The sequence below is a fragment of the Notothenia rossii genome (assembly GCF_949606895.1).
Source record: "Notothenia rossii genome assembly, chromosome: 2".
In the NCBI taxonomy this organism is placed as follows: domain Eukaryota; kingdom Metazoa; phylum Chordata; class Actinopteri; order Perciformes; family Nototheniidae; genus Notothenia; species Notothenia rossii.
The window spans coordinates 22004689-22021652 of NC_136904.1; the positions used below are offsets into that span (position 1 = coordinate 22004689).

The 16964-nt window shown below is 42.0% G+C and overlaps 1 protein-coding gene across 1 annotated transcript in view; it reads right to left on the bottom strand.

The window, feature by feature from the left end:
• gpc5a (glypican 5a) overlaps positions 1-16964 on the bottom strand; it is a 130092-nt gene that overhangs the window by 12218 nt on the left and 100910 nt on the right. The gene's annotated exons all lie outside the window — the stretch shown is intronic.

Sequence of the window (16964 nt, forward strand, 5' to 3'; positions counted from 1 at the left end):
TATGCATCCTTTAGGTCTATAGAGGTGAACCAGTCTCCCTGGTGAACACACTCTAGCAACCTTTTGACCGTCAGCATGTGAAAAGGTCTTTTCATTATTGCCTCGTTGAAAGCTGACAGATCGAGGATGGGTCTCATTCTCCCCCTCTTTTTCGGGATAAGAAAGTAGCGGGAGTAATACCCCTGATTTTCTTCCCCTTGGGGAACCCTGGAAATAGCCTCTTTCAACAGGAGTTCCCGTAGCTCCGCTTGGAGCGCCCGACACTGTTCTCGGGATGACAGGCGTGTCTCCTGTATCCCGTTGAACTGCGGGGGGGGAGGCGAACTGCAGGGTGTACCCTCTGCTGATTAGCCTACTCATCCATCTGTCCATCAGACACACGCGCTGCCACTCCGAGAAACACTGAGAGCGGGCGCACATGCTCGAGATGTGTTGTGGTCGTCATGACGACGAGCCACGCCAGAGCCCTCGCCGCCGCTGCCCATGAGGCAACCCAAGGTGGGCCTAGAGCGAAAGGGCTGTGAGGAAGCCTCCACACGCTCGGTTTCACTCCGACTCTCATCATGAGGCGCGTACACGCTCAGAGGATGAGTGGAGGTGTGTGCAGTGATATCCACATGAGGCGTTACCACGGTGCTCATGGGCTTATTGTGACTGTGTGTAGGTGGCGTATCTCGGACAGAGGAATGCCGCGAGGTCTGTGGTTTAATAACCGTAAAGTTATAACCACTAGGCCTCTGCAGCGAACCCTGCTGCCTACTAATCAACAGATTGGAGGCAGGCGTAGTTACTGTGATCTGCAACTTATTAACCGAACCGGCTTTTGTAACGAACCCTGCTGGCTATCAACCGATAGGTCATAGGCAGCTGGTTGACCCAGATTGGGGGATATGTGAAACACATTTGAAACTGATGACTCAGACAAAAGGTTGGGAAATAAGCTTTCATTTTTATTTCCTTCACACTCCCCCCCAAACCATCATGGCCGGCTCTGCTTCTTCGGCGGCTCTCGTGGAGCAGACGACAAACGGGAGTACCTCACTCCCCTTTGACCTCTCCACTGGTGGGGGGGCGGAGGAGCGGGACGGTGCCCCTGCCGCAGCCGAAGGACGAGTCTGACGCCTCGGCTGCGGTTGCTGTGAGCGTCTCTCTGCCTGTCGCTCTGGGGTCCGAACAGCCCTTCCGGGCCGATCGGAGCATCCAGCAAGACCTTCCTGGCCTGCTCCCGTAACAGCCGCCTGTTGCAGCCAGTGGTGAAGCTGGATCTGTGTCATCCACGCTGCGATCCTCGCCTGAGAGACAGCCACGGATGCGCACAGCGTGAGTGCCGTGCTGGCCGCCTTGCCGATCTCCTCCGCCCCCTCTGGAGCCATGGTGGTGGACCGCTCCACCAGCGTAACCACCGAGTTGGCCAGCAACGCGATGTTATTTGCCGCCGCAGACGCCTGAACCGCACATTGGTGCGCCCGATCAGCCTGGCGGGCGACATACTGGTCATTTGGGGAGGCCAACGTAGGGCGCCGTCCGGCGATCAAGTTGGCCTGCCTAACCCCCAAAAAATGCTGTCAGGCTCGGCTACAGAGCGGGGGTGGTTCGGAAACCCTCCTCAGTGAATCCCTCCACCTTAGTGAAGGGAACAAAGGTGGCCACCGGAGCCCTCAGGGTCCTTGGGTTCGCCGTAGCCCCCTCCTGGTACCTCCTAATGGCTTGGAAGCGCGGCCAGATCGGGTCACTCCTGCCCGTCTGAACCTGGGAAAAAACTCCGGCCATGTCGTCCAGAGCCACCCTCTCCCGACCTAGGGGAACGGGGAGACCTCTGCAGGCTGCCGCCTTGCCGATGATCTCCGGCAGCTCCAGCATGATGCCCCCCAACGCCAGCAGTACCGTGGCAACGGAGAAGGGGACCGCGTGCTCGGCCGACACACCCGTACCTCGCTCCGAACCCGTCTCCCCCGTCCGGGGGAGAGGGGGGAGGGGAGAGCCGCATGGCGAGCCATGGAGGGAGACGGGGTCGGAGTCGTCCGACTCCTGCCCACCACTCGGCTCCAGAGACATGCTGTCGTCCCTGTGCTCCTGGACGGGCCAATCGTCCTCCTCAGCCGCAGCAGCTAGAGCGTCCGCTCTTCGCTTCCTGTCGGCTGACGGGCACAATGCGAACAAGCGACCTGCTGGTTGAGAGCCGCGTACGCGTGCTCTGGCCCCAGGCAGGATTCGCATATCGCGTGTAGGTCATAGCTCATGATATACCCTGTCTTACATGAGGGAAAATCACAGACACAGTTGTTGCTCATGACTTAATTTTCCTGTGCTTCAGTACTGCTGCTGGTTGCTGAAGAAAAGAGGGAGCCTTCCTATTTATACCGGAAGGAGGCCCGAGGGTGGGGCCCACCTTGCGGGTGGGCTTGGACTACAAGTGTTTCAGTTCTGCGCGGAGGCGCAGGGGGATTACCCAATAGCGATAGCCTTAGAGGGCGAAGCCATATACGAAATAGAACCTGCCCTTCTACTTCTTCCTTTTCCTCCCCAGCAGCATATTGTATTCTTAGAGTTAACCCACACCGAAGTCAACTTCATGCAACAGCAAACTAATAACCTCTTTCGTCTCACAGTACAAGGTTATTCAGCAACTTTATCTCACCATTTTTAGTTAAAAAATATAGTATGAATGCAGCTGAAAACACATGCTCTCACTCACAAACTTACTTCACGCTTAGTGCAGATATTTCACTTCTTAATCCTAAGGACATCTATTCATGAATTCTGTAACATAATTTTGCATCATTGCTCATTCATATTAAATTTTTGCATTGGAAATTGAATTAGATACAAACATATATCTTTTAAGATTTAAAAGAGATGGTCGTTCTATCTGTGCTTGAACAAAAACAGGATAAGAAAAAAAAGATTTCCTGTGTGATAATGGCTTTTGCAAGCATTAATCAAGATTCAAGATCGAAAATAACTTTACTTCCCACAGAGTACAACATCTGTCCTGAGCTGTTCCCTCTTGCTGATGCTATAAAAAGGGCACATACATCAACAGCAATAATTCAGCCATGGATAAAATGTGTTTTGCCCTTAAAAAACCCTTAAAGGTCCCATGTCATGGCCATTTCTACTGATCATGATTCCATTGTTGAGGTACTAGAATATATTTACATTGTTCAATGTTCCAAACTCACATTGGTTTCTCTTACAGCATCTCTGTATAGTATGTGTATTCACTCTCTGTCTAACACGGCTTGTTGGAGCTCCTGCCCCCCCCCCCTCCTTATGAGCCCACTGTGCTCTGATTGGTCAGCTCGCCCACTCTGTTCTGATGAGTCCACCACCGTTACAGCGGAACATCAGTGATTATGTGTTACAATGGCGTTTGTAAGCAACCAGAAAATGACACCAGTGATGACAAACAGATGAGAATGCTGCATGGGGTCTGGGTGCCATGTTGCGGGGCTCGCTGAGGAGCGGACAGTGTGAGCTGGGTTACTGGTGTCAGCGAGACATCACGAATGGATGCGGGAAGGGGGGGGTGCTGAGGGGGCACCCCCATCTGCGAGGCTCCACTAGCACCCCCCCCCCCCCCCCAGCGTGTCAAAGTTTCGCCGCTGAGAGAGTGTGTGTGTGTGAGGAGCTCCACGGATTGGTCCATTTGGGTATGGTCATGTCACTGTACCCAGGAAAAAAAAGAAAAATCTCCAACGAGGCGTTCTGGGGCAGCATAGTCAGGTATTTTCTGTGTTAGAGTTTTACTCGCTACAAGGTGTACTTTGAGGGTTTGTGACTTTGCAGACCGTTGACATGCATAAAAAGCTACATAACACACAAGGGGACTGGTAATAACCAGAAAAGCATGACATGGGACCTTTAAAGAAATACAAGGATCATCCATACTTTATCAAACCCTTTTTTAAGGTTTATTAAGACTAAAGATAACATTATAAAATGTTCTAAGAACAACTCTGAAACTCCTACCAGAAGGCAGTAGTTCAGGCGATGAGATGGGTAATGAAATGTAATAAAACAGTCAGGGTGAGCAAGTGCAACATTTCTACTCTCGTTCTATTGGTGTTGATTGTTTACAGAATGAAAATCTGAGCAATGTTTAGCACTCTGTTTCAGCATCGCAGCATTGTGTACAGGTAAGATGCTGAGCTCAGCATGACATTAACCACATCAGCTACCAATTGGAAAGCACTGGACCCATTTAAGATTGTGTATACAATAAAACATGCACAGAGAGTCAGAAAATATTTGATTAAAATAAGTCAGTTTCACAGGTTATAACTCCATCAAGAAGAAATAAAAACACCTAATATCAGCTTCATGAACAATAAGGTATGTTCCTCCTACCATAAACCTTTTGTTATGGTTTTAACCACCACAACACAAACAACTAGAGAATGCAATTCCTGAAGAAATTGCTAGTGGGAATGCTTTATGCTGAAAATCTGACGCTAAACTGCTATGCTGAAATGTAATGTGTAAGAAGAAAGTGAAGAATTTAGATTGAAATGATACATGAACACAGGGGGCTTGAATGTGTGATGAGAGAAGAAAAGAAAGTAAAAAGGCTTGGAAAAGCAGCAGAATATTTGAACAGCAAACTTGTGAACTAACTTGATTGCGAATGATCTGTCGCCACGTTAACGGCATTTGACGACACCCCATAATACGCTTAGATGCGTTGATGGCTGCATCGTTACCAAACCTGTGAAGTTTTGGGCTGTTTGGAGTATTTTCACTGAAGTTTTTTGAAAACCGTGTTTCAAGGCGAGCATTGTGTTGCCATGGCAACGGCATTTGAAGAAATCACAAAACTGTCCCGTAGATGTCTTCACGGCTGGACCATTAGTACACATGTGAAGTTTGAGCACTTTTTGAACATGTTCATAGGAGTTATAGTGACATCATGTTTTATGGCGAGGGATGCGTTTCCATGGAAACGGCATATGGTGAGATCTCAGATTTGGCATAGAACTGTTGAGGAAATGGACCGGTGATATACAAGTGAAGATTGGGGGACGATTAGAGCGTGTCCATTGGACTTATAGCGACATCATGTTTTATGGCGAGGGATGTCTTTCCATGGAAACGGCATATGGTGAGATCTCAGATTTGGCGTAGAGCTGTTGAGGCATGGACCGGTGATATACAAGTGAATATTGGGGGACGATTGGACCGTGTCGATGGGACTTACAGCCACATCGTGTTTCATGGCGAGTGGTCCGTCGCCATGGCAACGGCATTTGATGACACCCCATACTACGCTTAGATGCGTTGATGTCTGCATCGTTACCAAACCTGCGAAGTTCTAGGCTGTTTGGAGTATTTTCACTGAAGTTATGAGAAAACCGTGTTTCAAGGCGAGCATTGTGTTGCCATGGCAATGGCATTTGAAGAAATCTCAAAACTGTCCCGTAGATGTCTTCACGGCTGGACTGTTTGCACACTGCTATCTGAAGTCTGCTGCTCTGAGAATGTCAGCTGGAGTGATGACATCATCGTGTTCCATTACACAGGTGTTTATAGTTGAGCTAACGAGCTCTGTAGAGATCAAAGGCTTCATTGTTCTGAATGAGAGATAAACCTCTTACATGTGAATGTTTTGTGGAAGAACCTTAACAAATATCTTTGAAATTTCAAAACGTGAAGCATGTCAAGGAAGTTGAGTATCTGAAATGTAATTTTTGTGTAGTTTCGGGTTAATAATGTGGCCTTTTTGGCAGTTTAACTAGAGGTGTGCGGCTGCTGCCGTGAGGAAATATCTGCCTGAAATTACAATGGGGTTTAATGGAGGAATGTTGAACGTTTTTGTCACTTCATGCCCTCAAAAAGCATTTTGTTTAATTATTTTTTTATTTAATTATTTGTCATTTTTCAAGCTACGAGATGTTTTCCTATGTTTGTCATGATAAATTATGTCTCAGGAATTTAGGGTTTGGGAATTATGGCAGTTTTTAAAAAATATATGAATGCGAATTTCAAGCTGTCCTCCACTCTAGCTGTGACATCACACACTTAATTAATTAATGTTAAAATGGGAAGAAAACCTCTAAAACAAGGTCTGAACAATGTTTAATATCTCTAAAAGTAAGAATCAGATTTAAAAGTTGTTTTACACGAATAATGTCAGAAAGATGTGTAACATTTTAAAGTTGGAATGAGTTGTCTGAGTGAAAGTATGAATGAACAGTTAGCAGTTGAATTGCATGAAGATTTGTTGAAGTCTGAAGATTTTCTCCATTGACTTCCATGTTAAAAATGTGATGTATTATGGGATGTATCTCTGGAATTATGAAAGTTATGAATGAGAAAAGTAATAGCCATCGATTCCCGACCGAGCTGAACGTTTTGATGTTTGAACGGAGTTTCTGCGATGTTCAATGCGGGAGCAGAAGCGGGCAAAATACCGGCGGAATAATAATAAACTTTTTGTCCGTAGAAGAACAGTTAGTTGGAATGCTGTTAACAGCATTCCCACTAAATTAGCATAATACCGTTTTTGAATTTGCGCTGTTTCCTCTCTTATTAACCTTCCATTAACCTTTACGTAAACAAAGGCAGCGTTGAGCATTATCCCGTATGATCACACACACCAAAAGGCCCAGCCTAAATGCATCAGACCAGCTGCGTAATAGCTCCTGGGTGATTAGGCCACTGATAGCTGCCGCCTCACTGAAGATGAAGACCTCGTAAAAAGCTGCTCAGGAGCGAGGAGGTTACAAAATAGCTAGAGCTTCCTTTTGAGTCGGCATGTCCTTTCTAACACAGGTCATTTGACGGATACATTAGTGATTGGTAAATCAATAAGAGAGGAAACACTGATGGTGACAATTTTGAAAGCTGTTTTTGAAAACTGAAGCCATGGGGTTTATTTCAACAAAAATGTATTCAGTGGAAGAGAAATCTCAGATGTATTAGAAAGCAATTCTGAAATATATTGTACATTTCTCTAAAGTTTCAAATAATAAGAAGGACTATGTGTCTTTTGTAATTGCTACTTTGGTGTGAAGGGCAAGGAAGGACAGCAGAAACATGTCCAAAATGTATCGACATTTTTGGCTTTGACCTTCCTCAGAAAATCTTACACCTAAACAAAAGACACAAAGAGAGACCTGTATGACCTCCAGGAAGTATTCATACCATTTAGAGTTCAAAAGAAGAATACGTGAATAACTTTTTATAAATTGATCTATTGAAGAGTTTTCAATAGATACAAAAAAGAAACCCAACTACATACGTATTGCCATCTTAAAAGATTGATGATGTGTAATTCTGAATCACACAAGGCCGTACTGATCACAGCAATGATGCAAGTCCTTCCAATTAAATGACAAAGTGTATCGCTTCGATCTGTCAACACTAGGTTTAGATATCATTAGTAGTAGTTTATGCTCACAGTTCCCAGCATGATACATTGTAGCTGTGGTTTTTCTGACAGTTGAAGACGTCTGTATCAGTCTCTGCTTACGCTCGTTAGCTAATATCATGCCAAGGGGGAGGAAAAACATGAAATTGTACAGCAAAGGGAGGCAGCTCCTTAGCTAAAAACTTGGATCACCCTTGTCACAGAAGACGGCTCTAAAGGTTGTAACCCAGACATCTGAGCATAACTTAAGGATTTCAAAAAACATTACACCACAAAAGAGTACAAGTCCTGTATGTGTGCCAAGCATCACATATTTTGCTGTACCTTTTCTACAGCATTTTGATAATATCTTCCACGTATACTCAAGACAGATGACAGTCATAAATGGAGGCTATTGTGGAGTATTTATCCAAATAAGCAACAAATGCTATCATTTCTCCTGCAGTCTCAATGCAGGAGTGACAAATACGGCACAACTGTTGATCAAGAAAGAAAAACATTGCCAAGCTGTTTATAAAGAACACTAAATTAAGTCTGTACAACAAGAGAGAATACTGGTCCTTAATGATCCTTTTTCTTTTAAAGTAACACATTTCCTGGTCGATTTAACAGATGTGCACATATTCTAAGCTACTATTATGGCAATTATATGCAAATCCAACCGATTTGAATAGAAATACGTCTTTACTTGAATTGCATTTCTTGTCCTAGCACAGATGAATAACTCGTCTTGCAACAGCATAACCCTGCTGGCACTTAATTACTAAGTGCATGTACGACTGGTGTGGGTCATGTCTGTCATTAGGAGACCCTGTGAAGCTGCAGTGAAAGAAACGGTAAGACTAAAGGTTTTTCTTTGTTCTCAGAGTCTTTGATAGATCTGAACATTTATCAAAAAGATGTGTGCAAGGCTTCTACAATGGTATTCATTTACATAAAAAAAGTAGGACCACTGGTTAGGATTCATTGCTAAGTATAAACTGTACTGACCTTCAGGGTTAATGTAAAATGAACACAAGTTTAATTGGTCCTTTGACATGCCTCCTCGGGGTATTTTATAATCTACAATATTGCACACTATGAAAAAATACATTTAATACATGCAATGTGTGTATTGTAAAGATTATTTACATTTAGTAGCTTTTTATTGGGTAAGTCAAGATAAATCCAATGCATCTAGAAAGACTGTCATGATAAAAAATGCCTAACTTTATAAAACGCATTATGCTCAGTTTTTGTTGAGACTGTTTTAGAGGGGTGTTAATTTGACTGTTAATTTGAAGGATGTCGTATGTGGTGCTGTTGAATTGTATTGTCTGTTCTAACAAGTCGTAAAAAAAAGTTGTATATACTGTTGACCAAATGAAATGCAACCAATTGTTTGTTTTCTATTGGGTTTGAGGACAGTGAAGCGTGTGTGTGTGTGTCTGTGATGTGTGTGTGTGTGTCCCAGAGGTCTCAAGTCTAATGGTTCAGCCTATTCCTCCAGTTCAGTCAGGCTCTCCTTACGGTTGATTAACTTTGTGATCCATTAAGTGGCTTCATCCCTTCAGGGGATGAAAAGTGCCCTCCACCCTACCCTCAGAGGATTAGGGGAATCCCTTAGACATCATCAAACGGACCCCAAGGTGAATAGTGCTGCTGAATTTCTATAAAATGTCCGAGAAGTGAGCAGCAGCTCTGCTGTCTCGATCACAATCAAAGGCTGGTCAGATATGTATGAAAGTGTGAGCACTGAAGTAAACAGAACATCCGAAGTCATCACAGGGAGGTTTTGCATTTACGTATACATACTGTATAGTACGTATATGTAAATGTCAGGTCATTATAAAAGGCACATACTTTGTGATGTGCATTTAACTTTAATGATGTTGTTTAGATTGAGTTTATAATCCAAATATTAATAACCTTCTATGAACAGGGTTGTGGAATTTCTACAGGTGATACTCTTCTCCAACATTATATTACATCTTACATTTATAACTCCTTCCTACATTCAGCCATCATGTACAGCTGCACCTTTGAGCATCGTATAAAATATAGGAAACCTCGAGGGGGAAACACAGCTGCAGTTTATGACAAGAAGGTAATATTTCATCACTAAGCATCTACTGTATGCAGAATTCCTTAACATGTAAATGTTCAGCGTTTCATATAAACTACATTTAAGAATTAATTCTTAAATAAATTTCATTTACTACCGCTCCATTTCACAACAGTATTCCCCTGAAACAATAACACAATCATTTATCTCACAGATTTCTTTACCATCTCAGTCAATTTTTTAATTGAATCAACAGAATGATGCTTTAAACGAGCAATCAGCTGCATCCATCCATCCATCCATCCATCTTCTCCCGCTTATCCGTGGACGGGTCGCGGAGGTAGCAGTTCCAGCAGAGAGCCCCAAACTTTCTTTTCCCTGGCCACATCAACCAGCTCTGACTGGGGGATCCCAAGGCGCTCCCAGGCCAGCGAAGAGATATAATCCCTCCACCTGGTCCTAGGTCTACCCCTTGGTCTCTTCCCAGCTGGACGTGCCTGGAACACCTCCCTAGGGAGGCGCCCAGGTGGAATCCTTACTAGGTGCCCGAACCACCTCAACTGGCTCCTTTCGACGCAAAGGAGGAGCGGTTCAACTCTGAGTCCCTCCCGGATGACTGAACTTCTCATCTTATCCCTGAGGGAGACACCAGCCACCCTGCGGAGAAAAACAATCTCGGCCGCTTGTATCCGCGATCTTGTTCTTTCGGTCATGACCCATCCTTCATGACCATAGGTGAGGGTAGGAACGAAAATGGCCCACAATCATTACTCAAATATTACTGAGGTTTCATTTCAACTGTAGGAATCCAGTCAGAATTCATTGCTTTAACAGCCAATATGTCTATAGCCAAGCAGTGCTCTGAGCTAAATTAAGCTGTGAGGCCACAAGTTCTATTTCAACTTTTCCTCAGCAACCCTAGACAAGGTGTGAATGTGGCATGAAATGAGGTAGGAAATACAGGGCCAATAGATATTTAATTAGCGCTAGGCCTGACTGGAGAGCCTCATCTGCTGCATGTCTCATCCAATATGCATGATTTACAAGTGGGATTCTTGCCACAGCAAACTTTACAGGCAACAAGGAGCATCAATGTGGAGGGGGAAGAAAGTATTCTGCAGCAACCCTCTACAATCTACAGTATACATACAGTATGTGAGAGCACTCAATGTAATGCAATGTCAAAGGAACTTAGAGTATCTAACTTTTGTATTTCAGGGTGATGCCTTTTTATAAAAAAATGTCTTTGTAATTTCATTTGAAATATTTGTGCGCAACACAAAGTATTTACACCTTTGCTGGTTTGAGGAGTTGTTTCAGAGGGCAGCGTTTCTATTAAACTCACCTGTTTTATTATTGAACACTCAAAGACAATTATCTGGTTTAAAGGATGGCATGTCTCAACTGATTGACATATATAGACCATAGGTATAGACACCATACTGTAATGTAATCTACTCCATTATCTGAATGGTACTGAGCTGTCAGTATCAATGCTAACTTAAAGTTGAGTGTTTTATGATTGAGGAAAAGGATATGTTCAAAAATGTTGCCATGTTCTTCATTTTCCCACTGTGTGTAGGATTAATACATTCAAGTTATTGTTGTGGGCTGTTACAGTCTTATTGAGCAATTCTTCATGTGAAAGCATAATGTATATATTGGACTTTAAGGTTACGAGGGGGACGCAATAATATGAAACTGAATCTGACCTCCTAGCTAATACTCATGATGTGTGGATGAGTGTGTTTTATGCTATCACTGATCTCACAAGGTTTTTTATAAGAACCTTTGTATAGGGGTATGCATATGTTTTACCTGTTCCTATGTATTTTGTTATATTTCATATAAGCACAGTTTTCTGTGTTCCTGTGAACGTTAGTAAGAAGAAAACACAGAAGAACCAAGAAAACAAACCAGAGGGTCAATTCAAAAACGATAAGACAGCATGTTATGATTAAAAGATCAGCTTAAGTTTAGATTATGTAGAGCGACTGATATATCCACCATGAATAAATTAAGGATTTATTAAATTGCAGAGAATATTAGAAGTTTAAATCCCAAATTATTTACCATATTTCCAAAAATGAACAAAAGGAAAATACAGGTTTCAACATCTAGATGTCATCCCTATGGAGAGACAGCACCTTCCCTCCAAGGCTGCTGTCCTGTATACATTCTGCAGGTAGAGGTAACAGGACATCATTTTTCCTGCCTTGGCTATCTGTCAGCCCCCCAACATTGCCCACATTACATTAAATAAATGCCTTGCTTTTCTCAGGAGTCCACAGCAGCGTTATTAAACTGCCTACCTGTGTTACGATGATAGATCTCCTCCAAATTTCGGACCCCCAACAAGCCCTGGTTACCCATAAATGCAGAACATAAAGAGATTGCTTGTGCGGACAACCGGTATAAGCAATGAAATCAGGCTGCACACGGCTGAATGCTTCTCTATTTGGACAAAAGGCAACTGGAGGGGGAAAGAATGATATATACGCAGCAAAGCAAGCTCGATTTGACTTTGATAACAACATGACAAGGACAAAAAATAATAAAACTAAAATCCTAATGATAATAATACATACATTGGTGAATGTGTCATGTATTTCTCAATCAAATTGTTTTAAATCGCTTACTGGCAAATTAATTTGTGTTTCAACTTGTAATTCTCAAGATTCATCTAAAGGAAAATCCAGTTTTTGTATAATTTATGGTCTGCATTTTTTCAGCAGTAGCCATTCAATTGATTTACTAGTATTTACCATAACGTTCTCATTGTCAGTGGTGAAGTCTGCCATTTCTGTGCACGGTTCAGCTCACATTTAGATGCATGTAATCTAAGTCATTGTTTATGATTTTATCTCACAGATCAGTTTCACTGTTTACACTTCTACAGAGCTGAATAGCTGATAACAAAAACATGTCCTACTCATAGGTCCTACTGCAGCTTTTTTACAAAACATCTCACTGGTGAAAGATGTGGCTGCTTCTATTTTTGAATCACTCAAAAAAATAAAATGCATCTGTCACAGCGGATGGCAGTTGCTTCTCTGTTTGCTGCCCCCACACCCTTGGTAACCACACTTGCTGTTACACACACTAACCACAGGTTTTGCTGCATTGCCCAGAACTGAAGTCTTAAGGATTATAATTTGAACCAGACTTCCCTATAGTAAACCTCTGGTCAGGTAGTGTTATCCAGCACAGGCTCACTGGTCTCTAGGCAGAAAATGAAGCTGTCATGTAGAGTCTGCTGTGTGGATGGAGGGCAGAAAGAAAGTGGGTTCAATAGAGGCCAACAGCACATTGCTGCCCTGATGGGTGTATCTGGCCATGACCGTTGCACATACACCACATCCCACCATGAGATGTATACATATTTGATACGTGTTAAAGATCAATGTTTCATTTCAAATAACTTACCTAACCTGATAGAGATTAAAATGATACTAAACAAAATACTTAACACCTCAACCACAATCTCTCAGCTGCACAGCCGCAGAGAGGGGTGCGCTCCAAATGGTCGTCAACTCGACCCAGAAGATCATCAGGTGCCCTCTCCCCTCCCTGGAGGTACTGTACAGCTCTCGTTGCCTTAAGAAGGCAGTCAAGATCCTCAAGGACACACATCACCCGGGTAACGAGCACTTTGTACGGCTGCGCTCAGGCAGGCGCTTCTGTACCATGTCTTCCCGGACAAACAGGCTCAAGTTTAGTTTCTCTCCCAGGGCCATATGTGCACTTAACGCTGCTAATATTTAAGTTATCATGTCTTCCGTGCAATATGAGGGGAATCGTGCAATTTAATGTATTATTTATTTATGTACATATTGCCTATCATGTCTATTTAAGTCCCATTTCTTGTTTTTATATTGTCTTGTTGTTTTTATATTGTCTTGTTGTTGTGTGTTGGCACCTTGAGTTCATATTGTAATTTTGTTGTACTTGTACAATGACAAATTATATTATATTATCTCTGCTTTATGCATATTGTAAAAAGCACATATTGTGGCTGACACAGAACAGGTTAACTCACACACATAAAACAACACTCATACATATTCTAAGCTGCAAGCCTGTAAAGCATATAGACTATAATCGATTAATGAAGCAATAGCTTGCTGACAGAAACTAGAGAACTTAAATCTGCTTCTGCCTCACTGTCACAATCATGTCTGCCTGCCAATTTCCCACCAGGCCCTGGTGACAAGCCTGTGGATGGCAAGCGTGATAATGAATGGTTTTAATGGTCAAGCCCGGACCGCACATTAGGAATCAGGTCGATTCACAGTATTGCACGCAGGAAGTGCTGCCAGCAATCAATGGTAGGCTAATGTGCGAAAAGGAGTAAGTTGAATGTCAGTGTCGCCGATCAATAACTATTCATTTTCAGCAACCGCATTTCCACAAATAGGACACTTAATATTGTGCGATTGGATAATTACCATGCTCAATTAAGGATGTGTGACACTAAGCGATGGATGGTGGATGGAAAACATCTGCCACAAGGTGCTAATGGAGACACGCGCCAGACACTGATCGACAGTTGGAAGATGGATCTTGATGTCTCCAAACTGTGGGACGCCAGCTAAACCTGCAGCAGTCAGACAATCCTCTCTCTAGCTCCATGGCCCCCACAGATAATGGATGTCCGTCCTCTCAGATTCTGCTCTAACAGGAAAACACTTCTCCAAAGGACACAATAACTTTACAACCTCTACTGTTAGCTGCTAATCATTCACATCTTAAAGTTTAAAAAAAATAACAATCTCTAATTGCTTCCTTTTTTAGATACATGTGATCTGATAAAATTGTTTTATTTTATTTTTTTCACTTACATAATAAACTTGACATAACTACTCTGATGTTAGCCATAGTGCTGCCTCTTTTGGCCACAGAGTCTGAGGTGACTCAAGGACCTTTCAGGACCAAAGCGACAGAAGGTCAGCACAGATTATCCTGTAGTGGGATGGAGTGACATCTCATTGCCTCCAATGCAGTTGAATCCAGCCAAGTTCCAGCTGATAATGTCAACAAATGTAATGTTTATGACTAAAACATGCACACAAAGTCAGCCCTGTTGGCTTGCACGACATTCACCCATTTGAAACTATATGTAGCCCGTGTTGGCCTCGAGGAAGACCTGACTTTCTTACACCACATGCAATGAATATCCTGCACATCATCTTTTTTCAAATAATCCTGAGGAAAAAAGGTTTTTCATTAATCATTATTCTGCAACTATAATGTAAGCTAATACTGTTATAAACGCAAAACATATACAATATAGTAGACTGAAAATACATGCACATGTTGAGCTGTTACTGTTTGCCCTACTTTGTTGACAACTTTGACTTAAAAGTGAACAAAGAGGATTCAAACAACAGGAAAGTAGGCACTCAGAAATAATTGAGCTGAAGAGGCCCATTACATTCATGATAAAGGATAATCACCATTGTCATTTCAGTGATTTCATCATGTTTGTAATCCAACTCCTGGTAAGTAAAGTACAATGTAATAGTGTGATTAGATGCACAATGTAATGAAGATGGATACGACACTGAGACAGGAAGCATTTTGAAGCACCAGCACTGCCTCATTTCCAAATGAAGGCTATTACCAAAAAAACAACTTGTTCTGTTTACTATACAGCAATCTGTCAGTAGTGGAGGCATTGGTGCAAATCCAAATAATAAACATAGCTAAGAACATAAATACATTAGATTTATTCAAATTGTGACACCTATTCTGTTGCATTCAATGGTCCCAGTTGATGAGCCAGAAATAATTGGTATGAAGCCAGCACTACTGTTACAATCGTGTTATTCCTGCTGTGATATGTCAGCTGTTTGATGTAAAAAGTTACATTTCATGTGTTTTCTGATGTTAATATTTAATATCAAACATAATTCACCAAGAAAATCATCATTTTTTTAAATAAAGGTGTAGGAGTACTAACACAGTTGCTTCTTCAAAATATATGTAACAATGTAGAATGCATAACCAGTAAAGCCTGGTGAAGGATTGCCTTGTTTATTCATGTTTATTTCTTTTAATTCAACTTGAGGCAAAAAAAATCTAACTTGTATTCACAATGGCTTATCTAACCGACTTGAGTAGTAGTAGCCTGTCTTATGATTTATCGGGATACTGAAAAACAGATAAAACACAGTATATCTTGGAAAAATAGCTGCTGTTGCTGTACAGAGGGCACTAAACCTTAATGGGGGACCTAAACCATGAATTAACTTTCACCTTATATTTATTGATGTAAAAAAAAAAAATGTCCCATTGAATATAGGTGTTTTTGTCTAAACTTTCTGAAGCATTACTCACAAAATATCCACAGAAATCCTTCAATTTCTTGTAAGTAGTAATAAAACCACCGCTGCAGTGTGTGGTGCTTTGGGAGGCTATATCCTGGATGTGTAATAAAGCCAATGCCAAAGCTCTTTTCTACAATATAATTCAAAAAGCAATTGGAAAGATAATAGACACTTTCAACATAGGTCTTAATGGAGAATTTAATAGCTCAAAACCCGCCCCCACAACATTAACTATGACTTTATTTCACTCATACTTTGCAAGAAAATATTTCTGAATAGCGATGAAATCAATTTCATAAATAATGTTGGGGTCAGTGAGGCATTACTTTGATTATTTTATAGGTATTTTGGAACTGATTGATGAAGAAACAATTTTTATACTGTTCTGTTGCATTGTACGTGCCAAATAAACAACATTTCAACAATAAACAAACAGTTCTGACAGCCAAATATTATAATGCTATATTTCTTTTCTAACTCTACCTAAACAGTCAGAACATTAACCTCTCATGTTTGATGGAACAATTACTGGTAAGTAAATATTCATCATTCTTTGGCAGTCGTAAAAGCGAGACCATTAAACAGCTTGCAGAAGCTGACCCTACTAACAGCTTTTCACTGCACATAAAAGCACCCAGAGCATTTGTTTTATTGCTGTGCTTTCCCCTGACGCTGCTTTGGCAGAGGTGCACACACGTAGGCTAATGCTGCATTCTGTAATTTAGGTTTTGAGGAAAATAAGTATATTCTATTCCCCAAATGTTTTATATCTCTCTGATTGTTAGGCACCAAAACATCAAAGTGAATTGAAAAGGAATAAAGGAAACTTTTGCAAAAAACACAAAAAAAAACTCATGTGTATGACGGCTCAAGTGTTGGCAGTTGCGCGTTTTACCACTTCATTCATTTATTGGAACCATTTCAAGGAAATTATGGATTTTGGCCTGAGTTGGAACCCATTTTCTCCTGCAAAGAAACGCAATAACCAGTTAAACTGTTTGCTTTATTTAGGCTCTTGTTCTCTTTTTCACCCTCTGCCTTGTACTTTGGTTTTAGTTTCACTGTGACTATGGGGGGGAAAACTCTGACTGTTGCGTGTGCTTATGCATCCAACAGCAGTTCAGAGTGTACGGCCTTCTTGGAGACCCTGGAAAGAGTCCTGTATGGGGCTCCTGAAGGGGACTCTTTAATTTTGCTGGGAGACTTCAACGCACATGTGGGC